The sequence below is a fragment of the Tamandua tetradactyla genome, chromosome 5, assembly GCF_023851605.1.
Source record: "Tamandua tetradactyla isolate mTamTet1 chromosome 5, mTamTet1.pri, whole genome shotgun sequence".
Lineage (NCBI taxonomy): Eukaryota > Metazoa > Chordata > Mammalia > Pilosa > Myrmecophagidae > Tamandua > Tamandua tetradactyla.
Window position 1 is genome coordinate 113,228,786 of NC_135331.1, and position 12,867 is coordinate 113,241,652.

General features: G+C 35.7%; 1 pseudogene; it reads left to right on the forward strand.

Moving 5' to 3' along the window:
- Positions 1-7,026: 7,026 nt before the first annotated feature.
- On the forward strand, positions 7,027-7,518 carry LOC143682691 (peptidyl-prolyl cis-trans isomerase A pseudogene; annotated as a pseudogene).
- The last annotated feature ends 5,349 nt before the right edge of the window (positions 7,519-12,867 follow it).

Genomic DNA, 12,867 nt, shown 5'->3' on the forward strand with positions numbered 1-12,867 from the left:
GTCACTCCCAGAGAGCTTCTTTTGTTGCTCTGATATGGTCTCTCTCTCTGGGCCAGCTTGGTGGGTGAACTCACTGTCCTCCCCCCAACCCCTGACATGGGATATGACTCCCAGTGATGTAAATAACCAGGACTCCTGGGGCTGAGCCAGGACCTGACATCATCAGAATGAGATGGCCTTCTTGACCAAAGTGGGGGGAAGAAAGAAATGAGACAAAACTAGTCTCAGTGGCTGAGAGATTTTGGACAGTCAGTAGGTTATCCTGGAGATTACACTTACATGATGTATAGATATCCCTTTTTAGTTTATGGTGTGTTGGTAGTGGTTGAAGGGAAGTGCCTGAAGCTGTGGAACTGTATTCCAGTAGCCTTGATTCTTGAGGAGAACTGTGTGATGGTGTAGCTTTTACAGGGTGATTGTGTGATTGTGAAAGCCTTGTGTCTGATGTTCCTTTGTTCAGGGTATGGATGGATGAGTTAAAAAATAGGGATAAAAATAAGTAAATAATAGAGGGAGATAAAGGGTAAAAATTGGGTAGATTAAAATACTGTGGGTTGGAGAGAGGGAGGGTGTGGTAGTTAGATTCAGTTGTCAACTTGGCCAGGTGAAGGCACCTAGTTCTGTTGCTATGGACATGAGCCAATGGTACATGAATCTTATCTGTTGCTGATTACATCTGCAGTCGGCTAGGAGGTATGCCTGCTGTAATGAATGGTGTTTGATTTAATTGTCTGGTGCTTAAATGAGAGAGCTCAATGCAGCACAACCCAAGCAACTCAGCATACCTCATTTCAGCACTCACAGCTCAGCCCAGGCCTTTGGAGATGCAGAAAGGAATCACCCCAGGGAAAGTTGTTGGAACCCAGAGGCCTGGAGAGGCGGCCAGCAGAGATCACCCTGTGGCTTCCCAGGTAAGAAAGAACCTCAGTTGAAAGTTAGTTTCCTTTCCTCTGAAAAACTAATGAAATAAATCCCCTTTTATTGAAAGCCAATCTGTCTCTGGTGTACTGCATTCCAGCAGCCAGCAAACTAGAACAGAAGGGTAAAGGGTATGGGCTGTAAATAAAGTTCTTCCTTTTTTTCTTTTTGTTTCTTTTTCTAGAATGATGCAGGTGTTCTAGGGGTGGTAACAGTGAAGAATGCATGGCTGTGTGGTGGTATTGTGAGTCAGTGGCTGTGTAATATGGTTGGAATGTGTGTGTATGGGTATTTCTCAATAAAATATTTTTAAAAAATTATTTTTAAAATGAAAGAATGATGAATTTTGTCAAATGCCTTTTCTCCACCAATGAAATAATCAAGTGATTTTTCCCCTTTGATTTACTGATGTGGTATATTACATTAATTTATTTTCTTGTGTTTAATCACCTTGCATATCTGGGATAGAACCCATTTGGTCATGGTGTATAATTCTTTTAGGTGCTGCTGGATTTGATTTGCAAGTATTTTATTGTGGATTTTTACATCTGTATTCATTAAAGAGATTGCTCTCTAATTTACTTTTTTTGTAGTATCTTTGTCTGGTTTTGTATTATGGTGATGTTGGCTTAATAGAATGAGTGAGGTAACTTTCCCTCCTCTTCAATTGTTTTGGATAGTTTGAGCAGGACTGATACTTATTCTTTCTTGAATCCACATGTACTCCCATCTGGTTCTGGACTTTTCTTTTGGGTGAAGGTTTTGATGACTGGTTATTTGTGATTGGTTTGTTGAGTTCTATTGCTTCTCAAGTCCATGTTGATTGTTCATGCTTTTCTAAGAAGTTGTACATTTTGATTAAGTTATCTAGTTTGTTAGCACGTAGTTGCTGATAGTTTCCTCTCATTATCTCCTTCATTTCTGCAGTCTCAGTTGTTATTTTCTCCCCCCCCCCCATTTCTGCTTTATTTATTTGCATCTTCTCTCATTTTCTCCTTTGTCATTCTACCTAAGGGTCCATCAATTTTCTCAAAGAATTAACTTCTGGTTTTGTTGATTTTCCCTATTGTTTGCATGTTCTCAGTTTTGTATTTCTGCTCTAATTGTTATTGCATTCTGTTTGCTTAGGGGTTAGTTTGCTGTTCTTTCTTTAATTCCTCCAGGTGAGCAGTTAATTCCTTGATTTTTACTCTTTCTTCTTCTTCTTTTCTTTTTTTTGCATGGGCAGGTACGGAGAACCAAACCTATTTCTTCTTTTTTTTTAATAAGGGTGTTTAGGACAATAAATTTCCCTGTCGTAAGTTTATACTGCATCCCTTAATTTTGATGTGTTGTTTTCTCATTTCCATTTGTCTCAATATACGCATTTCTTTTTCTCATAAGTTCTTTCTTGACCCATTGGTTGTTTAAGAGTATGTTGTTTGGCATCCATATATATATGTGAATTTTCCAGCTTTCCAACTATTACTGATTTCTAACTTCATTCTATTATGACCTGAGAAAGTGTTTTGTACAATTTTTATCTTTTAAAATGTACTGAGACTTGCTTTGTGACTAAACACATAGGAGAATGATCTATGATCACTTTAGAAAAATTTTCATCCTGAAGTTGAGGGGTGCAATTTTCTGTAAATTTCTGTTAAGTCTAGTTCATTCATTATGTTATTCAAGATTTCTGTTTCCTTATTGACTCTCTATCTATATGTGCTATCCACTTATGAGAGTGGTGTATTGAAGTCCCCACCTATTATTGTAGAAGTAGCTACTTCTCCCTTCAGTCTTGTCAGTGTTTGTCTCTGGCTCAGTGCAAAATATTGATGATTGTAATGTTTTCTTGATGAATTGTCTCTTTTAACATATAGTGTCCTTCTTTGTCTCTTTTAATTATTTACATTGAAAATCTAATTTGTCTGATATAATATAGCTACCCTCACTCTTTTCTGCCTGTTATTTGTGTGAAATATCTTTTCCCCACCTTTCACTTTCAAGATATTTTTGTCTTTGGATTAAAGTAAATCTCTTATAGACAGCATTAGATGGATCCCATTGTTTAATAAATTCTTCCAGTCTATGTCTTTTGATTTGGGAGTTTAATACATTAATATTTAATGTTATTACTGCAATCATAGTGCATTCTTCAACCATTTTGTCTTTTGGATTTTATATGTCATGTATTACTTTTTTCTTTCTTTTTACCTTTTGGTTACCCTTACTGATAATTGCCATTTCACCCTTACTCCAAACCTCTCTCTCCTATCTTTTCCTATCTGCCTGTAGTGTTACTTTTAATATTTCTTATGGAGCAGGTCTCTTATTCACAAAGTCTCTAAGTGTCTATTTATCTGTAAATATTTTAAACTCCCTCATTTCTGAAGGATAGTTTTGCTAGATATAAAATTCTTGGTTGGCATTTTTTCTCTTTTATTATCTTAAATGTATCATACCACTGCCTTTTCACTTCCATGGTTTCTGCTGAGAAATCTGCACTTAGTCTATTGAACTTCTCCTGTATCTGATGGGTTGCTTTTGTTTTTCTGCTTTCAAAATTCTCTCCTTGTCTTTGGCACTGACTATATAATTAGTGTCTTGGAGAAAATCTTTTTGGATCTATTCTGTTTGGGTAAGCTACACTTCTTGGACCTACAATTTTATGTCCTTAGTAAAAGTAGGGAAATTTTCATGGATTATTTCCTCCACTATTCTTTCAGTCCCTTTTCTCTTCTCTTCTCCTTCTGGAATACCCATAACGTGTATATTCATGTGCTTCATGTTGTCATTCAATTTCCTGAAAGCTTTCTCATAGTTTTCCATTCTCTTCCCTGCCTGTATGTAGAACTTCAGATGTTCTGCCTTGTAGTTCACTCTTTCTTCTGTGTCTTCACATCTGCTATTTATCTGTCTCCATTGTGTTTTTCACCTCTACTATTGTGTCTTTCATTCCCATAAATTTTGCCATTTGTTTTTGCAATCTTTTAAGTTCTTCTGTATGGTCATCCAGGGTCTTCTTTATTTTCTTCAGCTCTTTTTCCCACATTTTCCTTAAACTCATTGAATTGATTTAGAAGATTTGTTTGAACATCTTTTATTAGTTGTTTGAACTCCAGTATCTCATTTGAAGTGTTAGTTTGTTCTTTATACTCATGATTTTTTTGCTGGTGTCAAGGCATCTGATATTCTTGAACAGTTTATTCTTAAGGTTGTTTCTCTCTTTTGCCTAGGATTTTCTGTGGGTTAGCTTTGTATATTTGACGTTCAGTTCAACATATTCTGGACTTCTAACATAGTTTCTGTTTAGCTGATCAGATTTTTTCAGCTATTATTTTTTTGATTCTTGCCTTGCCTGTATGGAAGTGTTTTGAGACTGCCCTTTTTGAGTTTACAGTTGTTTCCCCTCCTGTAAGAAGCCCTCTCTTCCTTCTTCTTCCTCAGGGAATGTTCATATGTCATTTGTTTTCTTTTGCCTCCATATGTTTGACAGTAAAACCTGAAAGTGCTTATATTTTTAATTTTTAAAGCTTTTAATAATATTACTCAATTAACAAATATATTAACATTGTATTTGAAAAATATGAATATGCTAATAAAATCATATAGCTATGTGCAGGCAAAACCTAATTTTAGAAGAACTTAGATTCTCCTGAATAACTCAACTGGTGGGAGAGAAAGGGACATAAATCCAGAGAGATGAGGTATGCCAAGAGTATACACAGGTATGGTCATTTGCCTGTTGGATGGGCAACAAGAGATAAACTCTGGGGGAGCTAAGTAGGAAATATTCTTTCACATTATCACATGCCTGACTCATAGAGGTGACAACTTCTGAGAGGGAAATGATGGGATTGCCTATTGTTCTTGGTACTTGCTAGATGGGGGAAAGCATATTTTACAAAAATGAGACTCTCCTTGAATTCTTGATCACAAGCTATACAAATACAGTTGAGCAAGTGTCATTAGAAAAAAGAAACTGCAGAATCAATTCCTAACAGCAGCAGTTAGAGAATCTAAAATAAAATATGAAATAATTTATAATAATCAGATAATATTTAGATAATTAGATAGAAAACTATCAGGTAACCAGAAATAAGTTTGTCTAACATTTTAAAAGAAATAAACATTAATGTTGAATATGATAAAGTTACAAGAGCTTATCAAAATTCACCTGGAAGTTTTGAAAATTAACCAAAACCAGAGAAATATTTAATTGTGAAATAATAAAGAATAGTGGATAAGTTAAATAATTAGACACAATGTAAGAAATTACTTATAAATGGGATATGAGATCTGAAGAAAATACCCAGAAAAGAGAAAAATGAGATAGAAACACACACACAAAAGATTATATCACATGGATAAAAGAGAGAAATAGGTGATAATTATTGAATTTAAGTCCCAAAAGAAACATGAGAGATGTGAAAGAAATAGTATACAAACTGGTAATTACTGAAAAGTTTTCAGAACTGATTAAAAAAAACACCAATCCACAGATTAGGCAATTTAAATAAGATAAATACAAAGAAATCCAAATGCTTATAGTCTTGGTATGCCAGAGTTCTATAACCAGTGGGACAATATTTTTAAAATGGCACTAAAATAAAGGCATTTCAGATGAACATAAATGGGTTTGTTATAACATACTTTTGCTAAAGATGTACCTCAGGAAGAGTAAAAACAATTCAAGCAGAAAGGCCTAAAATGCGAAGAAAAAAAAAGATAGTAAACAAAAACTGGTATCGGTGTGGATAAATATAAACAAACATTGACTGTGTACATCAATAATTGCACCTAATTTCTGAAGTCAAGATTAAAACAGTATGAATCCAAAATAATAGCTATTATAGTAGAAGAGAATGAGTGGTTAAAGCTAAAGCATTGTAATATCCATATATTATTTGCAATGTGGGTAAAAATGTTAACTGTGGAGTTTGGAACTGTATGTAATCATGAAAATCATCTTTTTAAAGCTAATCCATTTCTTTGAGTATAAACCTGTTGTAAATAGGACCTTTTGATGAGGTTATTTCATTTAAGGTATGGGGCAGAGAGTGTCTTAATCCTCTTACTGGATTCTAAATAAAGAGAAAGAGAAGAAGAAAGCCAGGGAAGCAAGAAGCTGAAAGCAACGAAACTTAGAAGAGAAAGGAGGGACCAGTAGAAGTTGCTATGTGCTTTGCCATGTGATGGAGGAACCGAGAATCACCAGCAGCCAGTTTTTGGGAAGAAAGCATTGTCTTGATTTGAATATTTTCCCAGACTTTAACTGCAAATTCCCATTTTTTCAAGCCAAACCACTTCAAGGTATATTGCTTTAAGCAGCCTAGGAAATGAAAAGACTAATTTTAAAGTTCGTTAAATTAAATATACCTGTTAAAATTACTAAAATAACATTAGAATATGGTAATAAGTTTTATAACCCATGAACTTGTAAAAGGAAAACATTAAGAAAAAACTATAAAGAGAAAGACAAATAAGAATGAAAAAGAAACATGGTAAAAGAGAAAAATAGAAAATGCAATATAAGATAATAAAATAAAACAAAAAATATGGTTATCCTAATAAATGCAAGTGGCTAAGCTCTCCAGTTAAAAAATTGACGGATGATTTTAAAGAACATTCTTTTGAGCACCAACCACATGCAAGAGAATATTGGAAGTAAAGCAAGCACAGTATGAGGCATAGTATATAAGATACACTTCCTAAACTGGGCATGAAAATATTTTATTCTTATTTAACAACCTTGTTATATATGTGGGGTCCACCAAGAATCTATGGTAATTCAGACTGAATAGGTTCTAAAGCATAATAATGAAGCCATTCTTAAGGGCTCACAAATTATGCTGTGTGTTCCTTGTACTAAAATACATACCTGCAAAATAAGGTGAAGCAAATACCAAGAGGTTTATTTGGGGCAGAAAGAAAACCCCTAAAGGGAAGCCACAAAATGAGCATGGTTGTTGGCTTAACCACACTGCCACGGAACTCTCTAGACCTTTACACCTGTGACTTCCCTACCTTTCAAGATACTCAACTTGACTATAGATGTTTGATAAAAAGAAATGACTTGGCATTGCAGACACTGATGTCTGCCACCACAGTACCTGGCCCACAGCCATGGTCAGCCATACCTTGTTCTTTGACATCACAAACAATTGCAAGCCCTCAGGCCATGTAACGTTCAAGAGGTTTACAGACAAAGTTCCAAAGACAGTAGCATATTTTCATGTGCTGAGCATTGAGGAGAAAGGATTTGGTTATAAAGTTTCTTGCGTCCACAGAATTATTCCTGGGCTTATGTACCAGGGTGGTGACTTCACACGCCATAAAAGCACAAGTGGCAAATCCATCTACAGGGAGAAGTTTGATGAGGAGAACTTCATCCTGAAGTGTACGGGTTCTGGCATCTTGTCCATGGCCAATGCTAGAGCCAACACAAATGGTCTCCACGTTTCCGTCTGCACTGCTAGCCCTGAGTGGTTGGATGGCAAGCACATAGTCTTTGGCAAGGTGAAAGAGGGCATGAACATTGTGGTAGCTGTGGAGTGCGTTGGGTCCAGGAATGGCAAGACCAGAAAGATCACCATTGCCGACTGCGGACAAATCTAATAAATCTGATTTGTGTTTTGTCTTCACCACCAGACCATTCCTCCTGTAGCTCAGGAGAGCATCGCACCTCCCCTGATCTGCCTCAGTATCTTGCATTTCTTTGGGTTCTACATGATCTTCCCTCCAAGGCCAGAGATTATGAAAGAAAAACTTAAACAACCAAAAAAAAAAAAAAAAAAAGAAAAAACAAATGACTTTAAAGGAGAAGTAAAGCTGGGGGATGTGATCACATTTACACATGCTCAGATCTCTTTAAAATATCTTTTATCTAAAATGGGAGTTCAATGATTGAAGTATTAAAGTATAGATGAAATTATGGCTGCTGTTGAAAGCACAGCAAATATGACAACCTGTTTTGGATGTTTTTCTTTTCTCTAATGCAAGAGCTATTTGACTCTTGCTGGAGTCATCATTGCACATGTAATAGAGCAGTGTGCTAATCCAGCATGACAAATCCTATTTCCCTATGTGGAGGTGATTTGAACAAAAAATGCAGGTCACTCTGGGAAAAATCATAAACATGTGATTTTTTTTTTAAGTAAGACTTTTGCTTTTTATCTTCCTCCCATCATTACAATGTGCAGGGAGTGTATCTTCCTGTAATAACTTGCTCACTAGAGCTTTCAGTCATGTCCAGTGTACACTTATCAATACAATGAAGTCTCCTTTAAAGCACAATTCCTGAACTTTCATTCTTACATAACATAAATGTGCTTTTTAAATTGCCTTTCATTCCTTTGAGTTTCTATGATTCTCATTTGTGTACTTTGTTTTTCTAAACATTTCCTTTACCACAATGTTTTTGGTTCACATCAAATACTAGTTTAAACTTTAAAATATAATCAGGTCTGAGCAAAGTATATTTCCATAGAGAGGCATTATGGACAAAAACGTACAGGAAGATAACTTGGACAGATGCAGAAATACCTGTCGATTTTGGTAGAAACAACCCTGCTATCTAAGAAAAATTAAAAGGGCTATATATATTCAAAAATATTCAGCACAAAAGTTGCTTTTTTTTCCCACTTGCACCAGTGTCTTGCCTATAAAATATTGGCTGTTTAGCACATGGAGTAAGAGACAAATGCAGCGGTGGCTTTGATTTCTAGAGCCTTGGATCTTGTTAACCTAATGATGTCCAGCTACATAATAGGAGTATAATTTACTTAGTATCAAAACTAATTCAAGGAATATTCTTTTACAAAGAATTTTACACATGATCCCCCATCCTAAATAAAAAATTCCTCTGTGTTCTCTATCACTACCATAAATAATCTATAAAAATCTGAGAACACATATTGGTACAAAATTAAAAAAAAATCATAGGAGAAGCTTCCTCATGTCATTTGGAGGCCTCACCTCTTTGACATTTCAGGACTAAAGAATACCAATGAAGTTATGTGGATTATAAATGTCCCCAACAATTTTAAGCTTCCCCTGATTTTATTTTGATTTTGCATATATCATTCCAAAGTCCAGCAGCCATACATCAAAAATACTAGGGAAAGTGGGTTTCCTCTCCAGAGAGCAGTAAACATTATAGAAAAGAAGAAATGAAGAAAGTGGTCGAACAAAAGAAGGTCATAATGGAAACGGTGAATCACTCTGGTCCATTCAGCTTCTTGTAGATTCCTGGTTAAGACACAGAAATAGAAGAACCATTTTTTCTTTGGTGGTGTTTGGGGGCTATTAGAGCATTTGTTCCTAAACATAAACAATTTAAAATCTTTTAGCGTGGAAGGACTTCATAGGGAATTATTGTGCTATGCTGCTGTGATAATTTTCACAAAGATTAACCTGAATCATTGAAAAAATGTTTCTGCTTATGTTGGGTAGCTTCTATTTAATATAGCTGTACTATGTGCAATACAAACCTCTTGGTTTAATAAGAGGCAACCCCTGAAATGTTAAAATGGACCAAGCATTGCTCATAAAATTATATAGTTTCCATTAGATAGCTATGTGACATTGTACAACTTATTTAATAAAGAAAAGTATGATCTATCATGCAGGATTGCTAGAAGAAATAAATCAATATATGCGCAGACCACAGCTCAGTGTCACACATAGTGGGCATATGTGTGGTAGTAACAGCATCCATCATCCACCTTAACAATTTACCTGTTTATATAAGAATATAGTCACCGTATTTTTTTTCCAATTAACCAACCCTTCATTTATCTATAGCAGGAAGTCCATTATTTCCCTCTTGAGACATGTGCCCACTATCTCCCATTGTCTAAGATATCCAGGGGCTCACTCAGTGCAAAAGGGGGTTAGTCCTATTTTCAGACAACAAGCAGATAGAAAACTAATTAGTCCATTTCTGTCATTAGGCCCTTTTTGTCAAACAGTATGGAAGCTGATGGATGACATATATGAGGGATGATGTTTATCCACTGCCACAGTAAATCTCCTTTTGATACAGGGCCCTGCTGGCTCCAGAATGGTGCTCCACATTGAGTACCAAAATTACAACTCTACTTATCCATACTCCCATGTTAAGTTACTTTTCAAATCACAGCCATTATGTTATGCCAGGGAGGCTGTTGTGCTAACATCATCTCTCTTCCTGAGTACTTTGGCCCTTAGGTTGAGCACCAGATTTGCTGCTATTTTTGTATAGTTCTTTGACAACAGACTTGGTCAGGAGTTTTGAAGGTAGGGGCATTGTTTAGTGTTGTGTCCATGGAATCTAGATCTATGCTTGTCATTTAGTGGATGTGTGGATGTATGAATGAATGAATGATTGAATTAAAAGAATGAATTCACCCAGTTTGCTTTCACTGCTATTGACTGTCAGGTAGCATGACCTGAGGCTATGCTTCTTTTTCCGAAATGCCTTTCATAAATTGGCCCATCTCTTCTCCAAGATCAGCTTTGGCCACCAAAGTTCTTTTATAAGAGGATGCTTATTTCTGGCCATATGACACTATTCTTTTCTTGTAGGACAAAGAAGCCACTTTCCCTCACTAAATACGCACCATTAATTAAAGAGATCACACAATTAATTATTCTCAGGAAAAAGATTTCTGTTTCAAGGTGAGGTTTTATTCTTGCTAATAGTTTCTCTTGCCTTTAGAACAAAGGCTATTTCTTTCCTGACTTAACAGATGTGCTATTTCAAAACATAGTTATGAATATTATGCTTGGAAAGAGTGCCATTAAGGTATTTTAGTGTTATTACTAATAGGGGAAGTTTTTACTTATCTGCAAATTTCATATATGACTAATATTCCTTATGTAGTGATGTGGATGAATTTTGCACTAAAATATGGTTTTAAGGTAGAGAATAGTGTCTAGAGAGTTATTAGCTCCCTAAATCCCAGTAATCCTCAGGCAGTGACATATACACTCAAAATTAATGACCATTTATGACTAAATTACATGAAAGTAAGGTGAATCACAGCAATGGCAAATATACAAACAGAACCCTTGTTTTAATACTTTCCATGGTATTTCTTATAGGAAAGTCCACATATGACCAGACTTTGAAAGATGCCTAAAATGAACCTAATGCTAACAAAATGATATGTCAAGGTATGTTTATTAGCTAAAATGAAGAAATAAAGTTTCAGATCATTAGCCTTACATGAAAGAGGTCAAATTGCCTCTTCTCCCTAAACATAATTCAATCAGAGGCTTGAGGCTCATTTACTATGGAAACTGGCAAAGGGGTTTCTGCTTTGAGTGGGAGGTTAGAATTCAGGACCAACATACCTTTCCCAACATGAACTGTCTATGATTATGTTGTATGGTTAGTATTCACTCTCTAGTTTAACTCTCCAATATGTGTTTCAAAAATATTTCTGCCTATAACTAAAAATAAATTGTGAGTGATAAATACACACTTGACTTGACTTTTTACACAACATAGGCAACTATGATTGATCACATTGCCAAGTGTTTTTGTGGTTAACATTTTTTTTCCATGAAGACAAAATATGCCCAGGAAGAAAGTTACATTTATTTTTCTTGCATTCTGACTTGAAGACTCTTCAACCCTTATTAAGTCTCTGACCATCATTTTTTTTTATTTGTTAATATTTCATTTGCTTAAGGATATTTGCTATAACAACAAGAAGGTGTTCTCATCTTTAGACTGGGCTTGAAACCCATTTTTTTTCATTAAGTGCATGTTAGTATATTTTAAATCTGAAAGAAGGAAATGGGTAGAGGCATTTCCATAAATAAATAGCGTGATGAGCTCTTCTGAAGATTTGGGGGTTGTTTTGCACCTCTGGCATAGTGAAGTGGTGTCTTTATAGATAATTTATATTATTAATTGATTACTTACTCCCTACGTACATAGCACAGGCTGCTGCTTGTACGGTGTGATATAAGGACAATCAAAAAGGAAGAGAGAAAGGCAAAGGTAAAGGGAGTTAGGTAGTTTGAATTACGAACTCAGGTTGACATATTCTTAATCTTAATCCACATTCATGTGAGTGTGAACCCATTGTAAATAGGATCGCTTGAAGGTAAATGTGTAGACGAAGTTCTGAATCCAGATTACTTGATAATAAAGAGGAAATAGCCAGAGGCCATACTCAGAAAAAGCCATGGGGAGGGACTGGAAGACAGAAGTCAGGGGGAACTGGGAAGAGAAAGGAAAGGACATAGCCAAGGATTGCCAACCAGCTAGCACACTACCAATCCTGGAGGAAGCAAGACTTCCACCCAATACCTTGCTTTTGACTTCTGGGCTCTGAAAGGGTGAGCCAATAGCTTCCCATTGTTTAAGACAATCCATTATGTTGTAGTTGTCACAGCAGTCTGGCACTCTAAGACAGGGAGTAAGAATAATTTAATTCACACTAGTCCTGGGTCATTGGAAGAGATCTAAATCCATAGATTGTATGGTAGTATCACTAAAATTGAAATGGAGAACATATCAGACATAGTCTGCTGCTTCTGAGTATTAACTCAGGCATATATATAATACTGGGATTATAGCAATTTTGGCCATCTTGGAGGAAGAAGTAAGTATAAACCAACAAGCCTTGGGGAAATTGACCTTGTCGTTGAACTTGTCCTACCTAAGTAACTGGTTATCCAGGGGTGCCCTACAGGGCATGACACACTACATGTGGTTTGGACAACTTTAAATTCATATATATTTAGCACACCTAATGTTGAAGTATTTTAAAGTGATCTACAAGGGAGATTTTTCTCAAGGGAGAAAATAATGTAAAAATAAAACGATTTGAAAAATGGCAAAACAAGTTGAAGAAGAGAGAAGCAAATAAACACTTAGAAGAAAGACCAAACCTTCTGTGTTGATTGGATGTAATCCAAATGCTGGCTTACTACAAACCAAGGAGTAAAGAGAAATTCCAATGTTCTGGG